Source organism: Abramis brama (assembly GCF_963993115.1).
Source record: "Abramis brama genome assembly, chromosome: 1".
Classification (NCBI taxonomy): Eukaryota; Metazoa; Chordata; class Actinopteri; order Cypriniformes; family Leuciscidae; genus Abramis; species Abramis brama.
Genome location: NC_139963.1, coordinates 26,948,566 through 26,974,885, shown reverse-complemented (window position 1 = coordinate 26,974,885; position 26,320 = coordinate 26,948,566). Strand labels below are relative to the sequence as shown.

The 26,320-nt window shown below is 38.5% G+C and overlaps 1 protein-coding gene across 1 annotated transcript in view; it reads right to left on the bottom strand.

Annotated features, from left to right (window-relative positions):
- The window catches only part of grin2aa (glutamate receptor, ionotropic, N-methyl D-aspartate 2A, a), a 159,192-nt gene that overhangs the window by 33,431 nt on the left and 99,441 nt on the right, over positions 1–26,320 (bottom strand). The gene's annotated exons all lie outside the window — the stretch shown is intronic.

The window sequence follows — 26,320 nt, the reverse complement described above, 5'->3', positions numbered from 1 at the left end:
AGTTTATTTTTCAAATTATAGTTGTGAAAGGGAAAGTCTGCTTCTGTCTTGACATCACCAGTGTCACAATAAGCACAGAGTCATTTTTCCTCTGGATGCCATGTTTGTCTGTCAGTCTTCTGTGGCTAGACTGTGATCACTAAGCCTGTATTTGCTGAGGATCCATCTCTGCTTTGTATCGTTCTCTCTGTCCCAGAGGGCAAGGTGTGGGGATAAAGCAATGCTTGAGAGCAAATCATATCAGATCCACAGAGGCCAGCCCAACACATTCATCAAATAGTGCTACATAGTCCCCGTGTCTGAATATGCATCAATACACAAAAATAAAGACAGTGACAGGAAAAAGATAAATAAATAAAATAAAGATGACAGTCAATTTAAAAGATTCCAGTATAATTAAAATTTAATTAACAATAAATAAATAAATAATAAAACAACATTATGAAAAGCTTGCATATAACACATTCCTTGTATCCGAATATGCATACTTCTCTGCTAAACAGTTAGGGAAAAAGTTGTTCGTCAAATTAGTATAATGTACACAGGAGCGAGGCCAACAATACCAGGCTGATACACAGATTGGTGCCACTCTGGGGAACAAGAAAACCCCCCTGAAAAAGACGTTCAGTCATGATGTCAAGATACCAAGCAGATCTGCTGGAGTCTCAGTCAAATATCCATGGCTCAGATACACCAGACTTTCCTAAGTGTGCAAGGTCAGTGTACTGGAGAAAGATGAACAGTGATCTCACTAGCTGCAGTAGTGCTAACCAGTGTCAAAGCAGGAAATTTGGGTTAATGCTGTTAATCCTATCAGCGAGTTTTAGGAGGAAGCAATAATCGCGGTCCTCCTACTCCTGATGAACCGGAGACTGAGGACGTGTCTGACACCGTCACAATTCCCTTTATCAGCAGCACAGCCGCCGATTCAACCGCAACCTTATTAGAGTCAAAGCGCCTTTCTTTTTGAATTCCCCCCTCCAACTTTCTTCAAAGCTTCTTGTTCTACTGTGTGAAAATTTCATTTCATTAATCTGTTTCATTTGGTTTGATGGTACATTTCTTTTGTCAAGCATTGTGGGGAAAAAATGGCTCACCCAGCTTATCTGTCTCAGCTGAAGACAAAAGTAACTCCTAGCCGTTTCTGTCAGGCTTCCCACCCTAAAAGAATGATTAATGAATTCAATGTTTTCAGAGTATTTTCTTTTCTGAAAATAAAAGGACATGACTCCTCTTGTATTGTCAGTCATTTACAGAGATGGCGTGCAAACATTTTAGTGACGCTGAAGTAAAGACGTGTAATATTCGGGCCCAATTCCCACTTTGTGTGTCGATAGTGATGCTTATGTTTCGCAGGACACATATGTCGCTGTACTTTGCTGATGATGGAGCGATAGGCCACAAGCAACTGAATAATTCAGTGTGTTTTGGAAGGGTGAGCTGACGTCAGCAAGCCTACCAATGAAAACAGAGTGCAAATGCTAAGAACAACAGAATGCTGCCTTGAGTTGAAACTGCACCGAGCTATTAATTCTTAATGGAACAGGATTCAGAAATTGCAAAACCTAGCTCTTGCTGCTTTTTTCTCTCTTATCTAACTTCTTTCCACCGTCTCATGAGTAGTACACACACTCTCTCTCTTGCTTTCATTCTGCTCATTTCGGCCTCTGGCTCAGCTTTCTCTCCCTATTTTTCCTCTGTTATTTGGATTATATATGTTTGAGCATTTGTATTTGAAACTTTGTTGCCCTTGAAACACTTCAGCATACATTCATTACAAATGCGCACACATACCTATATTGTAAACATCCAGACATGGCACTCCAGGATGCCTATCATACACTCGGCACAGTGCAGTGCCAGGTGCAACGCAAGTGTTTCTTTGTTTCAACCCGACGCAGTTAGCATTTTCACATCCTGAGCCACATTGTTTAAATAGCAAATGCATTTGTGCCCATTTGTGCGCCCATGGGCATGCTGGTCTGGAAACGAGGTGTGTTCAGGCACATTGACATTTTGAGGCAACAAAATAATTTTTTTGTAATTTAAATGGCGCATTAGTAATATGCACCTATAGACGGGTGCACAACGTGCATATACACTCTGCTTATTACACACACACAGGGACACACAGCAGCACACAAACTAGCCAAATATTAAAAATAAAAGGATTACAATGTAAAAGCTTATTATTGTGTACACAAAGATATGGTGGAATCCGGCTTGTCCCGTAGATGGTCTGCTTGCACGATTTAACCTCGCACACGAGCAGATCCATTATAACTGATGTCTTAAGACCTTTCAGACTAGATATAAACAATATGTCAATATTCAAGCCAACAACACAAATGGGAATGTGATATTGCTTTTTTAAAACAACTACTAAATAAACAAGAAGCGATTATTGAGTAACTTTTACATCCATTACACTACATTTTAAACTTGCTGACTTTGAATAGAAAAAGTTGTGTAGTACATTGAATGCAATCAGAACATACTACACGTACCACAAATAGCTGCAAACCATACTGTGTGAAAACCATTTAGAATGTCCTTGCACTTGAAAAAGTAGTGAAAGGAAAGGGTTTTAAATATCCTACATAATGCATTTATGAGGCATTACAATCAAGCTGTGAAATCTTCTCTCTTTTGTTCTTTTTCCTTTTATGAACAGTGAATATTCTACAAACCATGCATAAACCAAGAACACACTTAAACAGGAAGAGACTTGCAAAGCGAGAGAGAGAAAGACAAAGAAATTGGATAAACTAAATTAATGAAGAAAGGCACTTGTGCTCCAGACACTAAGTAATGGCAGTGTTTGAGCCACTCAAAATCTAATAAAACAACACAGGCAATGTAGCGCCTGTGATGAAAACAGTTGCATCCCGCCACTATGCGAAGTAAGTAGGCTGCGCCTATGCATTTCAATGACCTCATTAGATAAATATAATTAAAAGGGAACTTTGTGAAGCAATGGAGCAGAGAATCCAAATTAAGATGCTTAATTTCCTCCTCATTGTATTACTGCTCTTAATAGAGAAGTAAGTTTGTTTTCTTATTTCATTTGAATTTACTATGTTCGTGTTTACTATGACAGTGAAATGAGGTTATTGTGGATACAGTAGGGGTGGGCGATATGGCAAAAATATCATATCACGATTTTTTTCAGGAAAATCACGATTCACGATTTTATCATGATTCTTTTTATGTTGGTTTTACTATTTTGTGACTTAGCATTATAGCCAATCTAATGTCACTATTTTAAAAACAGAGCCTTAGGTAACAAAATATATATATAAAAAAAATGGCAGACAGGGGAGAAGATAAAAATATTTGTCATTATTTTTTTTGTTATTAAATATTAAGATCAAAGATACACATTACACATACACAACTTAATATACAAATTAAATAGGCTAAACAGTGCTTTATATTTTCAGCTACAGTAGGTGTATTTAACAGTAGCATTGAAGAAAGTAATTAAATGAACAAATATGAAAATAAAACAAAACAGACTTCACTGTATAAATTATACATTGATACTTATTAAATCTACTATTAAAGTTATCAGTCAAGGGCAGTGAGTGATTTTCTCTTTGCATTGTGTTGTTAACATTAAAGGGATAGTTCTCCTAAAAATTCAAATTATCATAATTTACTCTCTCAAGTTGTTTTAAACTCGAATATCTTTCTTGCTTCTGTTGAAAATAAAAGTTATTTGGAAGAATGTGGGTAACCCAGCAGTTGATGTACCCCAGTGACTTCCATAGTAAATTTTTCTCCTATGGAAGTCAAAGTCAAAATATTAATATTAGAAAAATATTAGAAAATATTAGAAGGAAATTAATACAGGTTTGGAAAAACATTAGAGTGCGTAAATGATGAGATCATTTTTATTTTTGGGTGAACTATCCCTTTAAGGACAAGCGGCAACGTGTTTACTATTACTACTGTCTCTTTAAGAGTTGCGCACGACGCGTCTAATATACACGCATTTGACAAGCAGATTTTCTCTCAATTTTCTCAAGTTTGCTTTCACTTTAGACATAACCGACTTTGTTTATGTAAACCTTGTGTGTAAGCACAATAAGACTCGAAAGATAACTTAGTCCAGTATCCAGGCGCTGGTAGACAGGCTTTTAGTGCATGTGAGCTTCACATGTACGTGCTGAGAAACGCACACGTTAGAACAGCGCATCAGCATGTGAATTAAATGTTTAACCGACAAGGCATTAAAACACATGCAAATTGTGAACTTTTGTGAACTGCAGTGTCCCGTTCCGCTGCTTTAACATTTTATGTGAATATACGTCACGTTGTTCAGTATGTTGGGACAGAGGCGCCAGAACAGATATAATGCACGATTCTACGATATTTCTTCAAAAGCAGATCGTGGAGACATTTTAATCGTCCACGATCAAAAATCGTCATATCGCACACCCCTAGGATACAGGCACACATTAACCAAGGGGGGCTCTTATGTCTTACGTGTTCACATACAATTATCAAATATAAATATAAATATAAATATATATATATATATATATATATATATATATATATATATATATATATATATATATATATATAAATGGCATTGTAAGTATTTAAAGGGCCCCAATTTTAAAGTTTTTAATGTTGTTGTGGACTCTCCTACAACATGTTTACATGCATCAAAGGTTAAAAAAAAAACTGATTAATTTCCTCATAATATACATTTGCACATCATCACATTTTCAGTGACTCTCAAACGACTCATCAAATGAATCAATCTCTTTAAATCCCTCCTTTCCGCGATATACTCTGCTCTGATTGGCCAGACAGCTCAGCCTGTTGTGATTGGCATACCGTGTACAGCGCGTAGAAAACAAAACCGCCCATTGCCATAACAACAACAGCTCTGCTTATCCTGAGGCTTCCTACACCGTAAACTAAACACAGTTACGAACAATGACGTCGATTTTACCATATCAATGCGAGCGTGAGTCTGATGATGAAACATTGGAAGAACTGTTATTCAACCCGAACCTCCATCGCAAGGACAACTCGAACAGGATGTTTCTCAGTGAAACACTACTCAGTTTGAGGTACATTATATGAGATGTTGCAACTGTAATTCCTCACCATCAGCATTAACAAGTGCATGTCCATCAACAAACCGATTATTTTACTTGTACTAATTTATTTACAGAGTATTTTTCTAATATATTGCGGTGAACACGTGGAAACTGTATCAATAACAGTGCATGTATACATTAGCCGAGCTCTAGAGTGAATGATCTGGGGCCTCATTTATAACCGTTGCGTACGCACAAAACAAGCCCTGAAAGAGGCGTACGCCACTTCCGACGCATAAGTTGTGATTTATAAAAACAAACTTGACGGGAAAATTTGCGCACCTGCACGCAAACTCTGACCCATGCGTACGAACATTTTGGAGACGGAGCAGTTTGGCGACACCGATGGTGAGCTGGAGTTAAATGTCTTTTTGGTCACTTTTAGAATTTAGAATTAAAATGAAACATATACAGAAAGATAATACAAATATAATGTCACTCACCAAGCCTGTCACTTGAAGCAAATATCCATCCCTTCTTAAATGTCCGCGCCAGCGAGCGCGTTTGGCCGTTTAGTGAAACTGACGCAAATAACAGTTTAAATAAATAAAATAATTATTTAAACTATGTTTTACTTTTGATATAAACATTTAGATTAAATATGCCATTCAAATGAATGGAGTTAAACACTTAAACATGAAATCATTACTGAGAAGGTACAACATTTGTTATATTCAATCAATATAAATATTTGTTGTGGATGCAATGTTTTTGAACATTTTTCCTGTGGCGTGCTGTGTTTTAATGTTTTAACCACAGAGATAATTGCTTATCATGATAATACCAGATTGTCTGAGAAAATAGTTTTGTGCAAATAATGCCCAAGGCCTATCTGTTTCCATTAAAAATATAAATCAATTAAAAATACAATTCGGCCAGTGGAAAAGATTGAGAAAAGCTTTCTCTGAAATGTATTTTACACTATTTGATTTATGTATTCGAAAACAAGGCAAGGATAGGCAACTACTTGATTTTTATTAATGTAATGTCTTGTACCGTTAAACGTTATCACGTGGATGAATAATCATATGCAAATAATATGCAGATGAGGATCTGCATAGTAAAACTAGGCGTTGTAAGCTCCATATATGGTTATTTCGGGGTGGAGACGCATGTGCGCACAATCTTCCGCTGACTGGGATTTATAAAGTGAATTCTGCGCTGGTTCTGGCATACGAACGGTTTTATAAGTCTGAAAAAAAATTTGCGTACGCCATTTTTGGCTTTCGGGCGCACGTACACTTTTAGTAGGGTTCCTACGCACAGTTTTATAAATGGGGGTCTCAATCCCAGATGTAACATAAACATTGGTAAAACAAATATTTCCTCAAAGTAGTGAGAACAGTTATAGGTAATAGTGGCCCACAATCTGATTAGCAGAAGTATTTCAGTAAGACAGTAATAATGTGAGTTAGCCAGTTAGCAGGAGACCTAACAGTTACACAATATAAAACTCAAAACTAAGTACTGTATTTTGAACACCATCTTTCAAGAGAAAGCGGTTTGCGAATCCTGCATTGAACTCCAAGATTTGAGAAGCAGTCGTCAGTGAAATAAAGGGAACACAGCAAAAGTTTAGGATTATACTGCTGTGATATCGTGGTAAAGATGATTTTTAACCACTGATTCTTCATTTCCCTGGTGTCTGCGCGAGCAATAAGAGGGCGGGCAATATGCTAATGTTTCGTCTTGACGTCACAACGAAACGGCTAATGAATCGTTTGAAAAACAATTAATTTCATTGACTCAGAGTAGACTCTTACTTTTAAAAGACAATAACATTATATACAGTGCACTTTCAGATTTAAAACTTTGCAGGATGTTTTCATTCACTTAAGAGCTATGTTACACACTACATGAAAGGTCATTTTCAAAAATCCATAATAGAGGCCCTTTAAATTACTTGCAAAAAAGGGGTAAAAAGTCCTGGGAAGATGGCGAAAACTTTTAAGAAGTTAAGTGAGACTAACATTGCCATACTGACAGTAAAATCACTATTGACAAATAATCTAGATGAAACGTGAGGAAGTAACTAAACCAGTGCTATAGGGGATGTCAGTATTGAAGCTGGGGAAGATCGTTGGTTGTCACATGCTGGCTTGACTTGATAATCCAGACAAGGATGCTTGATGCAGACAAACAATGAAATAACATTTAATAAACACACAGTAACACCAGGACAAAACTTCAACACCAGACAAAGAACAGAAGACAACTGAGGGTTTAAATACACAGTGGCAATGAGGAACAGGTGAGACTCTTATCAATTAAACAATGAATAACTATGACAACCTAGGAAACAGGAAAAGGGAAGCTAGGCAAAATGGAACAGAAAGGACTTCAAACCAAGTGTCCCAAAATACATATAGACCAAAACCATGACAATGTTAAAGTCCATCTCTTGAAAATGCAGGGCAGTTCTTTCGCCAAGCAGAAGTGTGATATATCAAACTTTGTTTTACTTACTCTCAGACAGGGTGCGGCACTTTTTATTTCTGCTGTCAAATATCAGAGCATCTGGCAGCTAATGAACAGTTGACATATCACCAAATGTTTGTAAAAACAGTCAATTTTCTGTTCACTCAAACAGACATGGTTATCTGTGATTATGTGTCTGTTTTGCTGATAAGACTGTCCCCGAGTGTTTATAGTTCCACCCACTATGAACACCTGCAGGAACACACACAAGAAATATGTAGATTATGAGGAGACAGAGCTACATAAAAATCCCGATTATTTTATTTTACTAAAGGCAATTGAAATAAATGTATCAAAAAATGTAATTAATATAATATTTTTATTATCAAAATTTTAAATAATTTTAAACCATTCATTGATACATTTTATAAAATAATTATCTATAATTCTAATATTATTATTAATGAACTAATTTAAAATTATAATAAATTATAAAATAATTGTTTTAAATATTTCTTAATAAAATTAATGTATCCCTGTCTCCTCACAAACTACATATTTATACAAAATAAAATAAAAAATTATAAAATAAAATGTTTAAATAAATAAAAATAAAAAATATATAAAAATATATATATATATAGGAACAGGCTATTGCCAGTGAATTCAAGTACTTGTATACTTAACACTGTATGTATCGATCTGCACCACTAACCCACAGTGCATGCATGTCCTCAACTGGTTTCCAAACTGCATGCTATAACCTTCACTGGGAACTATTTATTAGATGCTGGATGACTAGAAAAGTCATTAGCACTTTACCACAGGGATGGGAAATTAGCATTTTAATTGTTTGCGCGCTGTGCATTTCCATGGTCACGGTGCAAATAGATTCTGTGCTTGTAGATCTCAACCTGCTTCTATTCCAATCAAATTCTCCCCCCTTCAGGAGTGATTACATGAGTGCCACACAATATCGGAGGGCTCTGGCTTCACCTTCAGGCCCCATGAGGATGAGGAAGGCTTGTGACAAGCCTTCATAGATGCTCTGCCCTCAAAAGCGACAGAGAGGAATTGAATTGAATGAGAACGCCTTCGCCAGATAAAAACAGTATAATGTACATCCTGGAGGCTTGCTTGCAGAGAGCTATTAAGATAAAATGCTCCATGTCTAATTCGGTTGAGGAGGTATAATTAATGACTCCTGTGCAGAGGGGAGGGGCTGTGTGCATATAAGCGCTAACCAAATAGCTAGCTTGAAAGCGGCTGATGCTCAGCAACGCGTCTGCCGCTGCCCACTCAAAATTCCACAATGGTAGAGCTGCAGCTTGCTGCAGAGTATTGACCTTGGATACTTCACTCTATATATTTCTACAAGCATCATGTATTACCAGGGCCAAAAGACGCATAAATGAATTACGATGTGGGTGCTGATGTGGGAGTCATACCCAGAGGGTTGATTAATTGTTCATATCAGTGCTTCAGAACATTGGAGTATTTGACAAAAATGTAATTCTGTTCACTGACATGCTCTTGGTACAGTGATGGACACAGATGCCCAAGAGACTATGAGAATATTCTCCAACTTTCTTAAAGGAGCAGTATACCTAAAAATGCACAAAAGAAGACATTTATAAAAATATACTGGTCATTCTTGTCAAAAAAAATATTCTAAGTCTTCTGAAACCATATGATAGTTTTGTGTGAGAAACAGACCAAATATTTATAAACACTTTTGCTAATTTTGGTTATTTTATATAAATATGTAGTTTGTGAGGGGACAGTTACATTAAAAACTATATTGAAAACTTTCTATTCACTATATTAAAATAAATAATACAGTAAATTATATATAATAATTTAAATAAAATAAAATAATGAAATAAAACAAAAAATACTGAACACAGAAGTGAATAATAATTTCAACCAATCAGTTACAACTTAGACATTGGCATTTGTTAGTCACAAAAATGTACTGTACATATTGAGATTCTGAAGAATTTGATTATAGCAGATGGGTCATATGGACTACTTTTGTGATGCTTTTATGGTACTTTTCTGTCCTTTTTTAAACTTGAAAGCCTTAGTTCCCATTCACTCCCACTCTGCATGGAATAAAAAGACCAGCACATTCTTCAAAATTATGGTAATCATTTTGTGTTCCACAGACGTAATAAAGTCATACAGAACCAACGAGTGTGAGTAAATGACGGCAGCTTGTTTGTTATGAGTATTTGAATGGCCAGCAAATAAAGAGAGGGAAGAAACACTCATACGTTTATGTGGTGCACACTGTTCAGCCCATTAAGAGAGCAAATATATTCTCTTTTGTTTGTCAAACTGTGGAATCAATCAGTCAAGTCAAGTCTGGGTTTTCTGTGTGGGTGGCAGTTGTTCTTATGTTGAAGTCCCACGTGGATCCATGATCCAGCATTCAGCCAACATGAGACAGCGACAACAGATTCTCTGGCTGCCAATCAAAGTTGGGGCAGTGTTTAATCACCAAGGCTGAAGCTCTAATTAGTTCCAGAAAACCAAACTCCTCCGTAACATCTTAAGAGGATGGATCTGCTTTAAGTGTGAGGCGTTTATTATTTATAGTTCAATGATGGTAGAGGAGAGCTGGACTGAGTAGTATGGGATTTCTGCCTGACTGAGACATAAAGATGGGAAAGAGAGAGAGAGTTAAAGCAAGATAAACAGAGGAATAAAAGACAACAGGGCTCCAATGTGCGTCATGAGGTGCTGCTGCGCAGTCGTTTTCATCACAGCCTCTGGTCACGATTTACAGTGACCCACTCTTTGATTAAAAGCAGTGACGCTGTCTGATGAACTGCCTCTCGGCCACAGTTTTGCCACAGCATCACCCATACTGCCTGCACAATGACCTGCTCAGTTTAGACGTCATTTGAGTCTATTTACTGACACTTGAGCCTGGGCAATCCATTCGGGTTATGCTTCATCTCACGCCAGCCAGCTAAAGCCTATTCAGATGGGAATAGTTTTCTTTAAGGATTTTAGGCAAATTTGTGTTTCAAAGATGTACTTTGTGATTTTAATTCCACATGGATCGAATACATTTGTGTCTTTCTCGCACAACCTCGGGTAAAAATCACAGAGCAAAATACCAACTGTTTTTCAGTAACTTGGAGGCCCTTTGAAGAAGGGAATTCCATCCGGATAAAAACTCATGTCATTGTGGTATATTACTCCTTCACATTGCTTCTCTTCATTAATTTTGACCTTTGTCAAATACCTTAAATTCTAAATTAGATGCTGCTCTGTCTGGTGCACCTTCATTATGAATTCAGACCCTTTGCCCAATCCGTCCAAATCAGTACATGAAATCAAAGACACCCCATCTTAATAATATTCCCAGCTAAATTTAAGTTCCAAATCACATCCAAAAAAGTGCATAAATTAATAGTTCACATATAAAAAAAGAAAACGCTTAAATGAATAGTTCACCTTAAAATTTTAATTCATTATTTACTCGCCATAAAATTGTTTTGAACACATATGACATGTGGAAGAAAATATAGATATTGTGGCCATAAATTAAGAATTTGTTCCAATGGGCCAAATATTATCCATTAAGTTTATGGATATTTTCTCTGACCCTAAAGCCATGAGTCCACCAAACAGTTTTTTTTTTTTTTCAGTGGCTCCCGTATTTTTCCAATTGTTTTCAATGGTTCCAATTGTTTTTTTACTGGTCGCCGAGAGTTGAAAAATGTTGAACTTTGGTAAAACGTCCAACTTTGGCTCATCACTGTCACTTTTTACCCAACCGTCCAATCATAGTGGAAGAGGGGCAGGACAAATACCACACCGACCAACAGCACATTCTGCTTGTACAATGTCAACAGATGACAACAACAAGTATAATAACGTAACAAAATCATTTAAAACAAGAGCCAGAGCAAATACTTTACATTGTATCGACATTTTTATATAGAAACAATACAGAAACAAACTATATGTGAAATGAGATACAAGTAAAACTTCCGGGGACATTCAGTATCATAGCAAAGCATCTTAACTGAAAAAAACACTGCGGTGCCGAATCACTCTCAAGCTCCCACAGCCAGGCGTTTTCAGCAGGGCGCCTACCGCCTAGTCTTTACAGCTGGCTAAAAAACGCTTTGGTGGACACACAGCCTAAAACACAACAATCCATGATTCAAAATACAGGTAAACCACCTGTGAAAAATCAATATAAAAAAAAAATTCTTCATATTAACAACATTGGGCCTTATTTTTTATTTTATTTTTTACAGTGTATTGAATTGTGGGCACAACTTATATATAAAAAATAATTCTTTGTTTTAGTTACATAGTGGCCACATTTTACAAATTAATTCCCTCATTTTAGTTATATCATGCCCACATTGTACTTATTCATTCCATCATTTTAATTTAGTTAAATCGTGGCCACAATTGAACTAAAACAAGGAAATCAATAAGTACAACGTTGCCACAATTTGGGGAATGGAATAAGAAGTCGTGGGAATGAATACTTAATTCTTAATTTTTTTTCTCAGCATGTGTGGGACTGCGTATTTATGAGAGTTCATGAGAGAAGTAACACTGTAAGTAACATATGTGTATGAATCATTCATTTGAGTCAATGAATTGTTTGATCCAGTTCCTGTATCTTGTCTGAATGATTAATTCACAAATCTGACTGATTTGGTTCTTATATTCAACTGACTCAGTGATTCGATCTCAGCAGTCTAATGAAGATGAAGACAATCAGTCACTTAAATTGAAATCTGTTCCGCACATAAAGCTAATCATATGACACCTGGGCTGCGTTTTCCGATAACGTTGTCTCTTAGCGCGCTACGAAGACTCTTAAGGTATAACTTAATTAAAGGTATACCATTGCTAGGCGTGTTCCCCGAACCATACCTTAGGAAGCTGCTTAAGATATACCTTCTTACGTGCGACGTTACCCGGTGCTGTCCGATGGTGCTGAATTGGTTGATATCGATGGCTCGAGAATCAATTATTCTCTCGTGCAGGGGCTGCTTCACTGCATTATGTGAGAAAGCGGTGTTCTTTATAAAAGAAGCACTTCAGAAATAGTTGAAATTGCATTTATTAGGACTCATGGGATATTATAAAAAATAATCCAAACTATAATAGCCTATAATAGCCTAGCCTACATATTTTTTAATTGTATCATATATTGCTGCCATAATAACCATTTAAATTTTTTATGTGCTTTATTCTCTTTCTGATTTTTGTTCGCTGAGGTGGAGCTGTGATGAAATATTGTTCTTGGAAATACTTTCCAGCATTTCAGTAATAAAAGTGTACATCTTACGTACGGTGCTCGGCAGTGATCAAAAAGGAATTAAACAGTAGATTTTGAATCTCTTATTGGAAACTCTAATTTGGCCAGGGATTTTTACACGGGTTGGGTGAGAAAAAACACTGATATTATGGATTCGGACGGCACTAAAATCACCGACTTGCCCTGTAAATGTTTAAAATACCGTACGAGCCCATGAGAAACAATATTAGCGTCCAAATAGGACTTAACTGACAGTAGCCTATGCTTTCACTGGCCTTTAAAAGTGCTCTTTAATTAAATTAATAATATTGTATAATAATATAATTAAAAATCTAACAACAATCAGTGTAATGACAATTTTATTCTTTACATGAAAACACTTGAATTAGCCTAATTGAATACTGTCTGGGTGTATTAAAACTTCAGAGTTATATTCATATAGACCTGCAACAGTGATAAGGTAAAGCTAAGAGTGGTCCAGACCAACCTTCCGAACGTATGACTTACAGAAGGTATACTTAACTAAGAACGTTTCGGGAAACACGTATTAACGAAAAGGTACAACTTAAGGTGTAACTTAAGAACGACGTAGCGTTAAGAAGGTTTCGGGAAACCCAGCCCTGGTCCAGTTCAATGATGACTCAACGTTTTAATGAGCCCTGACTGAACAATATGAAAAGGGGGAAGGGCTTGGGGGAGGTGTGTGTTTTAAATAAAACACCAAATAAAAAAAATAAAAAAAACAACAGTGAAAAATGAGGGCTGTTTTTCAAGGTGACAGCAGTACAGGTTGAATGCTATAGTACAGCACTTGTATTCTCCCACTCTCTCTGGGTGAAAAAGATGGAGAAGAAGAATGGAAGCAGGACATCAGCTTATTTCTTGCCACCATAGTCCACGGCTTAGCGGCCAGGCCAATTCACTGCAGGTCTCGGGTAGGTCACGCAGATAGGAGGATTACTTTAAGAGGGCCGACATTCCATTACTCTGTCGGACAATAGTATCAAAATAATCAACGATACCCAGATTTATGGGCACTATCAAGAGGCCGCTCCTGAGCAGAGATGAGTAGGACAGAGTTGACCCCCCAGAAAGGATTCCTGACGGGAAGCTTCGGCCCCCGAGTAAATTACACAACACAAGCAATTTGCCACACGGCCGATGAGGCCGGGAGCAAAGGGAGCGAGGGGGAGAACGAAAGTGACAGACAAAGACAGAATGGAAAGGCTTTCTGCATAATTTTCAAGGAGATGGAGGGCACTTGTGCATCATTTCAGCTCATCAGTAGTCAAAAACACCACTGTTACCTTTCCCTAATGCCCTGCACCATTCTTAAAACATTCCGATCCACTCCAAAATAAAAGCCATTTGTGTAAACAATTATTCACAAGAAGAAAGCTGAATGAAATCTCTTCTTAGGGGACTCACGCATGCGGTGAATTCTGATGTTTTTATTTTGAACACGGCTTCTCCCCATACAGACAGGCAGAAAGCTGTGTGGTGAAACCGCCGGTCACACCTGCATAACGCCACCGAAAGGTTTGTGCTCATTCTTCTCGTTTTGTTTGCTGAGGCAGATAGCTCATGGTGACACCAATAATTACACAGTATGGAAAAGCCACACTAGGATCACGTTTCACCTCTCCATAGGATCACATGCTTGACTTTATTACGGATACAGATGAGTATCGGAAAACATCTAGCATACTTCTCACGAGACATTAAGGAATAGAACAAAGATATTCCATCAGTGTTTTTGTGTCAGTAAGTTTATTTTGATGAAAAAAAACAATGCTTTTATTAATTAATGTCACATTAAATTGATCATAAGGGACAGTAAAAACATTCATTATATTACAAAAGAATTCTATTTCAAATCAGTGCTGTTCTTTGAACTTTCTATTCATTAACTCTTTCCCCGCCAGTGTTTTTGAAAAAAGTTGCCAGACAGCGCCAGCATTTTTGATCATTTTTTTACAAAAGTTTCATAGCCCCTACCCAGAACATTTTGTTGTATAAATATCTGGACATGCAATATATCAAAAGAAAAAAATATATTTGAAACAACAACAAAAAAAAATTATTCTAGCTTCATGGTTTTCTTTTTTTTTATTTAAAAAAAAAAATAAAAAAATTATCAACACTTGAACTTGGGTAAGTTTCATGAAAAAGCAACATTTTGAGCAAAATCTTGTTTTTGTCAAAGACTACATTTGGATCGGATTCAGAACGATGATCAAAACATAGATGGAGTAGATCGAGTCCATCTTCACAGTTCTATACCTCGCCCTGGGTCGACATTTCATTCGGTAACGTTAGGCAGTTTTGATTTATATGCTGTTGTTGATGCTGATGTTGATGATCGCATTATTCACATGTGCATCTGCTTACATATGCTATGGCTTGTTCCTGCTTCTTCTTCCCATGTCTTTTGATCTGGAGATTCAGTACTTGAAGTACTGGAGATTACAGAAGTTGTATAATAACGGTGAAAACATTTTATTTATTTATTACATTTATTTTGGGAAATTTTTTATAGCTGTAATTATAATGGTGATGCTTTGGAAAGTATTTAAAAAATAATAGAACAATAATAGGTCTGCTGAAAAAAAAGGTCAATTAAATTTTGAAGAATGCACCTTCATATTTTACGGTTTTGTTATATAAACCCCCTGTGGTCAAAATCAAGTTTTTAATGTTGTTTATATGTCTATGTGGTGTTTTTAAATATGCTTTAAGACAAACCATGTGCAAATTCATAAGTCAACATCATTGCTGAGTATTTTCTCCTTAAAACTGCAGTGAACCAAAAGACAGCTTTAAAAACGCAGTTTGAAATCACCCTTGTTCTCTGTCACAAGCATGTTGTAACCAACCACGTCAATGTGCGGGCGGGGCGTTAGCATATCATTACTATGCTGTGAAGCAGGGGAGTCTCAAGAGAAGCCAGGTTATCCCGGTATATGTTTCTGCTGATATGAACAATCGGGTATATTTAGCAATATAGCGGGTGAATTATGTATATAATGTGTATTACGATGTTATGGTGAACTATATGCCTTTCTCCACTGACGTTCTGAGTTGTTCAAAGCATTTCTAAGGATTCTGATTGTTAGAAGGCAGTGTGAGATTGCGAACGGGAACATGGTTTGTGTAACATTAGCAACACATTATTAGCCGTTTGATAACGTCGTCAAGCAAAAGACTAATCCAATTAATTATTTTAATTATTTCCACTTCTTCTTCTGAATCCGTTTCTGGTTCAAACATTATGTGGCTAAATTAAACCAGTATTTCCACTTGCCATTGTGCAGCGTTTACTACAGTTGAGCGAGTGGATCAGGTATAGAGTGGTGCAGGTATGACGTCACTTTGTAGGCCAACCGGCAGTTAGCATCCCATTGGCTTTTGGATTATCGCTAAAAACAAGCTCTGTGATCAACAAAAGTTTATGATTTTTGCACGTTTTGTCCATCAAGATAATTTTCACAGATTATCACAACTTTTATGAATTTTGAAGCCTAAATGCAGTCTCCAGAGGTAAAAAGCTAAAAGTAAGCTTTAAACAAACTGCACCACGATCCCACAAATTCAATCTTTCAATCTCTTTCAGTTTTTATCTAAAAACATTTTCCCAGAACGTTTATAACGTGAGTTAGAATAGTTTATAAGAGCACAATTAAGCATAATGAGCCTGTAAAAGCGGACTGAGCTTACTTGTTCAGCGTGAGGATGTTTAATCTCCTTGACACCCTCTTTAGTCCCATTTAGCCACTTGTTAGCATTTAGCATTTGAAAAAACTTGTCTTTTTCAAGACACGTAATAGCTTAAAAAAATCACGAGTGGGGTAAAATTTATGTTTTATGTTGTAGCATAAAACATGAAAGTATCTTGAGCTTGTGTTCACCACAGACCTTATTTCAGCCATTTAACAAAAAAAAAAAAAAAACATTGACTTCAGGACGATGCTAAATGCTAAAATGCTAACTCACTTCCACGTTTTGACCTACAAATTGATGTCATACCTGCACCATTCTATTCTGAGCTGGTGTGGTTGAGTGGAGGTGGGGCTAATTTAGATGTTTAAAGATGTTTTTATTATTCAAAGGTGCCTAAATAAAAATGCAGTTAATGTTTCTCACAGCGATTCTTCAGTAAGAAACTATTAATGTTAGAATTATACAATATAAGATTGAAATAACATATACAGTATACTTGCAATGTTGCTTGTGATGTTCCTCATTTGTATGTCACTGTAAAGTGTAAATGTAAGAGAACATAACATACTGTAAAATAACTGTAACATAACATACTGTAGCATAACATTATGACATAACATACTGTAAAATGACATGGTATAAAATAACAACATAACATGACACACTGTAACAAATATATAGGCTATATATACTGTATACAGTATATATGTATGTGTGTGTGTGTGTATATATATATATATATATATATATATATATATATATACATATATACATATATATATATATATATACATAATATAATTCTTTTAACCTGGGGTTTGTGTGATGTAGTGGTCAAAGATATAGAGACGAAAGTACTATTACCACTGTACTAGGCCCAGCTTTATGATGTAAGGTGGGCCAGATAGGGCTCTCATGGTGGGGCAGACAGGCCAACACTTAACCTCAGGTCAGTCTAGGGCGATTGTCACTGAAAGGATAAAATCTTCTGTGAAATGTTTAATAAAATGCCAGCCCCAGGATTTTTTTGTTGCTTTCCTGTGTCCAGACTGAGAATGACCGGGCACAGCACCTCACTGTTGACCATGACAACATGCAGTGAGACTTGACCGTCCCATCAGTCAAACTTTGTTGATTTGATAGTGCGTAAAATTAGGCAGCAGACGAGCACATCATCAAGTGTATCTCCACAGCAGAACACAGTGGCTATGAAGGGCAGAGCTGTGATTGTCAGTGTAGCGAGGGGTGGAGATGGAGAGGGGCACAGCTGTAAGTATGACGGACAGCGGAGGTGAAGAGAAGCACACCAGGCTTACTAAAGAGAATTACACCTTATCTCTGCTGGATGAGTCAAAGCCAGTGCAGGCAACAGAAGCCCTGCTAAAGCTCCCAGCCTTGTCTGTCTTTGTATTTATCTGTTTGCTTCTTTTTCTTTCTTTCTCTCTGCACATTTGTTTTGTCAAATCAGTGTAAAATAAAGTCAAAACACAATAGAGCAAAACATAACTAGTATTAACAAAATAAAATAAACCAAACAAATAAAATAAAATAAAATAAAAAATATTAAATTAAATTAAATAAGATAAGATAAAGTAATTTAACAGTGCAAAGCAAAAATAAGAAACGAACAATGAGTAAATGTAGCAATTTATAATGAAGTTACATTAATTATGAATTGCGAAAAGAGATTAAAAAAACAAAGACTAAGTTTGTCTTCCTTCTTTTTTTTTCTATCTTTCTTTTATGAGAGAGCTGTTGGAAGGTCAGACCCCAGCATTTGCCCAGGTGGCACAGTCATTTTCCACTGTGAGAAGGCAAAAATGGCGGTGAGATTCATTTCACACTGACATAGTTTACAACTGCCTTCCACAGATTCAGTTGCAAGAACGAGGCATCCCACCACCACCTCTAACTTAGTGAGCAATGAACTCTCCTTTTTATTGTTCCATGTGTGTATATGTGACAGAAAAAGACAGACAGAAAGAAATTCTGTATGTCGACTATTACTTGACCAGCAATTATGCCCCTCAGAGTCCCAAATTTTTCCTCCATCTAGCGGTCAATCCTCTGTCATGGAGAGATCACTCAGATAAATATATTTCTCGGCTAAGGTGCCCACAGGTTCAGCGCCATGGCCCCGTGCGGCAGCTCTGTCAATAAATGAAATTCTGAGGGCAAACTTCAGTGAGCCACGGTCCAGCAGATCTCGGGGATCAGATTTTGATTAACTCAAGGTTCAGATGATTTCCAAGTTCACTGGCTGCAGTAATATCTGCGCTTTGAGCCACTGAGATGAGCTTAAGGATGCTTGCTTCAGGTGTTGTAACAAACACTTTTCAAGCATTGGACACGTGTGGCAGACAAATAAAGCAAACAACTAGATATTATATGGTCTAAACAAGGTGAACAAAGTGTGCATGGTGGACTACAGTGTTAGATTCATGAATATGTAAGTACAAAGCCAAGATTATAATGTTAATTATTTACTGACTTGCCTATGTATGATTCAGCAGCACTTTGCACATCACAGACTGTGTGTTTCATGATTTATACTGAGACTTGCACTGTTATGTTGGCAGTACGTGCCACACAAACACACGCACACACTGCTGCCCCTGTAAGACCGGAGCAAGTGGTCATGTGACCCCTGATTGTACCAGTCACTTCCAGGCATTGAAGAGGCCCATCAGCAGCCAAGATGCTCAGTCTTCATCTGTTTTAATTAGCCAATCATGTTCTCCTCCTGGCTCTCCATGAGAGCACTTCTCTCCGGCTTGGCGTCAAAACAGAAACACAGTGTAGTAGCTCAACCACCCCCCACCCCACCCCATCCACCACCCATCCCCCACCCACCCCCCATGCTCGCCTCATCAAGCCTCGGGTTCTGGAGCCTTCTTCATCACTCCTTCATCTCTAATAGGCATTCAGACCAGCCCTCAACACAACATCTGGAGCAGGGTCTTGCCAGCACTGCTTGTTTGGCTTGAATGCAGAATGATTGGTGGTTTTGTGAGGCCGAGACTTTGTTTTGTCCATTCCATGTTACACTGCCATAAGTAGACCATTTACATCAAAGGCAACTTATATATATATATATATATATATATATATATATATATATATATATATATACAGTACAGGTCAAAAGTTTGGAAACATTAAGTTTTTTTATATTTTCGAAATAAGTCTCTAATGCTTATCAAGGCTGCGTTTATTTGATCAAAGATACAGAAAAAAAACAATAATATTATGAAATACTATTACAGCTAAAAAAAAAAAATATATATATATATATATATATATATATTAGGGCTGTCAAAGTTAGCGCGTTAATCACGCGTTAACGCAAAATCATATTAACGGCACTAATTTTTTTAACGGGTGATTAACGCAGCGCATATTTTCTGTTTGACCAACGCTATCTCACGACCAATTCGTACGAATTCGTACGAATGATAAAAAGTTGGCTAATTCGTACTAATTCGAATAAATTCGACCCGTGGCCCAACCCTAGTTGGAGAAATGGAGATACACCGTGTTGGCAACTTAGCGACATTGCAGACCCCTTTAGCGATTTTTTTTCCTTCAACAAAGCGCCCAAACCTTAATTAGTTTCTGAGAATCTACCGGCTCTCTCAGCACGCGCGCGCCTCTCTCTCTCTCTCGGTACGTTCACACGGGTCGTCAGCGTCAACGCTTGACGGAAGGCGTGGCTGAAGTTTGGCACTGACGCCATGGTCATAGCAGCGTCAGCCAATGAAATTAGACAGGAACTCAACAACAAGCTTCATTGTCATTCAATGGTCATAAAGGACCGGGTGATTGCCCACCGCAATAATTCGTTTCTCCTTCATTTTAAAATTTATCCTCAGTTTGCTGCTCTTGAACAGGATGAACGTGATTGGCTGCCGCCTGGCTACTGTATTTGCATAGAGCGATCTGATTGGCTGACGCTTCCGTCGGCGGCGCTTCACTGGCGTTGCTCGCGGCAGAAGTTGAAAAATTCTCAACTTCTGCCGCGAGCAACGCCAGTGAAGCGCCGCCGACGGATCCACAATTCTTTTCGGCAACGCTTGACGTCACCCATTCAAAGTCAATGGGAAGCGCTGACGCTGACGCCCCGTGTGAACGTACCGTCTCTCTCTCTCTCCGTCTCGCGCGGAGGAGCAGCGCTTTAATTCAGTTAAACAGATATTATGTTGCTTCTCTAATTTTACAAATATACACGGATATTGTCTTTAGCTTATGTGTATTTGATTTCACCAGACGACGGCTCGATTATCAGAATTTTTGTGCAGTTTAACGTCTTGGAAGGGAGAGCTGGTTATGTTTATTGGGTCGCGTTTCAGTCACCATTTCAAATTCATTGCGTTGTTTGACAATAGAAACAGTAAAATATACCAATGAAAACAGTTTTATTGAGAATTTAGCTTCATCAAAATGGGCACAGAGAGAGACAAACTATAATGTAATAATAAATAATAAATGTACATTTAGCATTTTCAGAAAATCTAAACATTTTTTTGTTAGTAAATTGCTCAGTGCAAAGAAAGAGAAGTAATGGGAACATGGTATTTCTTTGTTCTTTCTACATGTGTCTAATAGACATGAACAAGTTCTTTGAAAAAACATCTATGACCTTTAAAACATGTCTTGTCTTCATGCTCTATATTGACTATGGTTTCAATAATAAACATACATTTGCATAAAGCATCTATATTTATCCATGCCCACGTTGATTAGAGTATTACAAACTTGAAAAGTATTAATTTAAGGTATATTTAGAACAAATAAAAAAATGTGCGATTAATCACGAGTTAACTCACGACAATCATGTGATTAATTGATTAAAAATTTTAATCGATTGACAGCCCTAATATATATATATATATAAGCAAAGTGAAAAGTTGGAGGGGAAAAAAAACAATAAATTTACACATATTATTTATATGCATCCAAAAAAAAAAAAAAAAAAAAAAGGTACAACGATATAGTGATGGCAGTAACAACATTTTACCATATTCTTCAAAATATGAAACCATATAAAATGATAACAATATATTTGTATAATGGTTCTGCAAGGTACAATTTCTTTATTTTTTCATGTTGATTTTTTTGTTATATATTACTGAGGTAAATTTCAGATTTCAGTCTGTGGACTATGCTGAGAATAGTCACTGAACACAGCAAAAGAAAAGCACAGCAAAAAAAAAAGCTGTAGAAAAACTACTAAACAATAGTTCCCTATCAGCTAGAGAGGCCAATCTACTTCGAGTGAAACTAAACGAGCCAATGCACATTGGCGTGCAATCATTTGCATCAGCTGTTCAGCCACGCGGAGCGGGTATATAATAATCAGCAGGTGCGATTGCACTTCAGCTTTTTGCTTCGGAGACAAGCACTTTGATGCTGTGTTCTCTACAACAAGAGTGTTACGACGAGCAAGCTCTCAATGGGACCTCTCCAGTCTGATGCGGGCGATATGGCACAGCAGCGTGGTCGAATTCTTCTTCTCTCTCTCTCTCTCTCTCTCTCTTTTTATTTTTTTTAGCAAAAACAAATAAGCTGTTTTTACAGCTGTTAAGGTGCGCCGTGAGAGCGCTGAAAGGCTGTTTTTACGGCTGGTAAGATCGCCAGCGAGAGAGACAGCACACGACAGGTGCACATTCCTGTCCGTGTTAGCTATGATTGTTCCCCTGCGTGCTTCAGGACCAAGGAGAGGAGTCCCTAAAAGAGCTTCCACGGGTAGAGTGTGTCTTTTTAAAGATGTCACTCTACCTGTGTGTTTCTGGATGCGGTCGTTACCTGGGATCATGGGATGGTCACGAGCGCTGTATCGCGTGTCTGGGCATTGAACACGCTGAGGCAGCGTTCATGGATGAGTCATGTACCTATTGTGGGAAGATGACCATCTCGGAGCTACAGTCGAGACTCTCGTTCCTGCAAAGGTCCCAGTGCCTCCGCCGCGATCTAACCCTCCTCTGAGGGTTACTTCAGGCGGTGGTGCGGGTGACCTGAGGATCACGGTGAGCACGCTTCCTTCAAGGGAACCAACCTCCTAGGAACCCTCATCCCTCCCACAGTCCGCAGCCAGTAGAGCCGCCAACGGAACGCGCTGGACCATCCACGAGGTGCATTGAAGGGTGGGTCAGACTTCTCTGCGGATGACGATTCGGCGCCGCTGCCCCCTTCGGGTGTGACAGTGGTGCCCATAGACTGTAAAAAAAGATGGACGACGCCCCTTCGCTCTCTTCCATTGATGAGAACTGAAGCCGCCTGAGTCCCGATATGGCGCTGACATATTGGAACTTGAGTCTGCACAGTAGCGATCTCGGGACCAGACCTGCGCAGTAGTGAGCAGGGAGTAAAGCCGCGAAATCAACGCTCCGCCCTCACTCTCGCAGAATGCACTCAGGGAGAGTGGATTCTGCACACTTTTTTAAAAATTGATTGCAGTACGACAAGATACTTGTTAAAATAAAGTAAATACAATCTCCTCAGTCCTCCGAAGATCCCGAAAAAATGTCCGTTGGTGCTTCAGTGACTACTTCGCTCAGAGAACCTGTCAATCACAGCTGTCAATCATGACGTTACACCACCGCATCACGTAACTAACTAAAAACCAACTTATTTTTGAAACAGACACTTGAACTAACATCAGCGTGATAAAAACGACAGCAAATGAAAGAAACCACCTTTGGAAAAAAGATATTTGAAGTGTAATTTAATTGTTTAGTTGGTCTCACGTCCCGTTGAATAACACGGGGAGGCGGGGCTTATGACCTATACTAGGACCAGTCACCAGGGGGCGATCGAGACGTTTTGGCTTCACTTTTCAGGGCTTGTGCAGCACGCTTGGTGGTGCCCGAATCGGACCCGGAGATGATGGACATGCTTTCCAGGGCCGCCAACAGGATCGGGCTTGTGTCCACCTTCCCTCAAGGCTGAACGATTGGTATCTTGGGGTGGCGCACATTGGTTCTCAGCAACCCACCCCGGTGTCTTTCTTCCCGTAGGTGCATGAGGAGCTCACTGAGGCGTGGACGGCACCTTTTACTGCCAGAAACCGTCCCGGTGGCTCCTCCTCCCTCACCACCCATGATGGTGGGGCGGCTAAGGGTTACATGTGTATCCCACCAATGGAGCAGGCCGTTGCTATGCAACTGTGCCCTAATTTCACTTGGCGCGGAGAACTGTGTCTCCCTTCCCGGGCCTGTAAGTACTCATCGGACTCAAGTACTCAAACCGGCAAGGCTTACAAGGCCTGTGGGGAAGCCGCCCCTGCCATACACGCCATGGTGTTGTTGCAGGTCCATCAGGCCAAGGCACTGAAGGACCTGCATGAGGGTGGTCATGATCCCCAAGTTCTCCAAGAACTTCGTGCCGCGATGGACCTTGCGCTTCGCACGACGAAGGTGACCACACGATTGATGGGTCATGCGATGTCCAATATGGTGGTCCAGGAACGCCATCTCTGGCTGTATCTGGCTGACATGAGGGAGACCGACAAAGTCAGGTTCCTTAACTCCCCCGTGTCACAGATCGGCCTCTTCGACGATGCGGTCGAGAACTTTGCCCAGCAGTTCCCGGCTTTACAAAAGCAGACTGGGGTCATTAACCCTCTGTGGTCGGCAAACGTGCCGCGCGTTTTACTAGATTTTTTTCACATAGCAGCAAAATAGACTTAAATACTCCGTCATTTATGGTCATACAGACTTAAGAAATATGTAAAACTGTAAAATGTCTACTTTTTTATGTGTCCACTTCCAATCGAAACAAAACATTGTGCTTTTGTAAAATAAAGAAAATAAACAGGGTGTGCTTTCTGCCTCTCCATCTCCGTGAACTTTTTTTCTGGAGCACGTCTCTAAACTTTAACAAAACTCAGCGAATACTATTCACCCAGGCATGAGCAATATATCTTTATAATCATTTAAGTGTCTACTATTAAATTATCTAATTCAAAACGAAAACAAATATTCTCTGTTTATGTAATCTGTATGTAAAGAGAGAGATGTCAGTCGTTCTCGTTTCAATTCATTATCTGCTAATGTGAACACGCCCACGCAGAGCGCACACTATTCAAACGCAAATGATCTGAGGCAATCAGCAAACCTGTGAACGGCCACATCAGGTCAATAAAACACATCAAGTTTTATCAGATTCATGTACTTTACGTCGTCTTGCGACGCTGTGTGGAATAATACTATCGTAATAATAATCCTGGAAAATTTACCTCAGAAGTGCTGGTTTAGTTTTATTTCGAGGAGCAACGGATCCATCTGAGGATTGTGAAAAGTAAGTTCTTTATTCTTAAACACATCCTGCCACGACGGTCAGCTGCTGCCTCCACCCCATCGCCTGCGGCCCCTCAATCTGCTCGCCACTGGAAGCGTCCTCCTGCCTCTGAGTCTCCTTCCCAGTGTTATCCAATAATCTCACTGTATTGGTTATCACAGTACAACAGTGACAGATACACTCTGTGTAAGCCCTCTCCTATCATCCTTCCAGGCAAGAAGGGGCAAGAGGCTCGCACAGGGCGCTGGATGGGGTCAGCAGCTGTGGCGCTTTGGTAGGGATTCCTATTCGTCGGTCACAACGTATGTCATCAAACTGAAGTGCAATCGCACCTTCTGCTCATTATATACACGTGCTGCGTGGCTGAACAGCTGATGCAAATGATTGCACGCCAATGTGCATTGGCTCATTTAGTTTCACTCGAAATAGATTGGCCTCTCTAGCGAGATCCCTATTTGTCGGTCACAACGTACGTATCCGTTCCCTCCTTCAGGGAACGAGGGTTACCATAAGTAACTGAGACGTTATTTCTTAAACTGAAAAAGGAGTTTGATATGAGCAGAGCACTGGTGATATTTACTTGTGATAGTCATATTGCTCCTGTATCTACTCTGAAATGTCAGTCACACTTGAAGCATTTCATCAAGACTTTGCATACTCTTCATTAATGCATCTATTTTGGTGTTTTAATGAATGCACACACAAAAAAGCATGAGAAATAAGAAGCTCAGAGGTGACAGACATTGCTGTCAGTGTCATGATGACAACACAACCGTTCCAATCACAATAAGATCAGTTGAAACAAACAAAGAACAAACAGATGTTTGTGTTTGGCAGAGCTGCCCAGACATAACTTGCAGACTAATCACAATTACATATACTTTGTGAATGAAAATGACTGTAAAAAATGTGTAAACTGCTTTCATTGCAGCCTGCAATGTTGTGATATCCTTATTAAACATTGTTTTACACAGACAATGGTTTTTACAGCCAAAACCCAACACTGTATTTGATCTTTTATATCTAACCGTAGTTCAAAAGGTAGCTGAAACAAATTTCCAAAGATTTCCCAGTGCTCCAGTGAAGAAATGTCTTGCTTATCGACTGCTGCTACTACTGCAGCTCTATAAGCATAAAGGGACATTCACACTTATAGTGATTTGCAGTGACAAAATGAACGGATGTCATTCTTTTTAGAGCTAGAGTTGATGATTTCTAGTGAAATAAGCAACAAAAAACTAAACAAAAAAACAATGGCAATATGGAAGTTATTTTAAATTTATACTAATGACTATATGACAAATATAGTGTTGACAGTAGCCGGATTTCACATTTTGTAATTCTGCCAAAAAATGCAGGATGACAAAAAATGTGCATAGATTTTCCAAATGCACATATGCAAATCACCACCTTCTATTCATTAAATTCCTGAATCATTCATTCTGAATTTCATAGTTTTTAT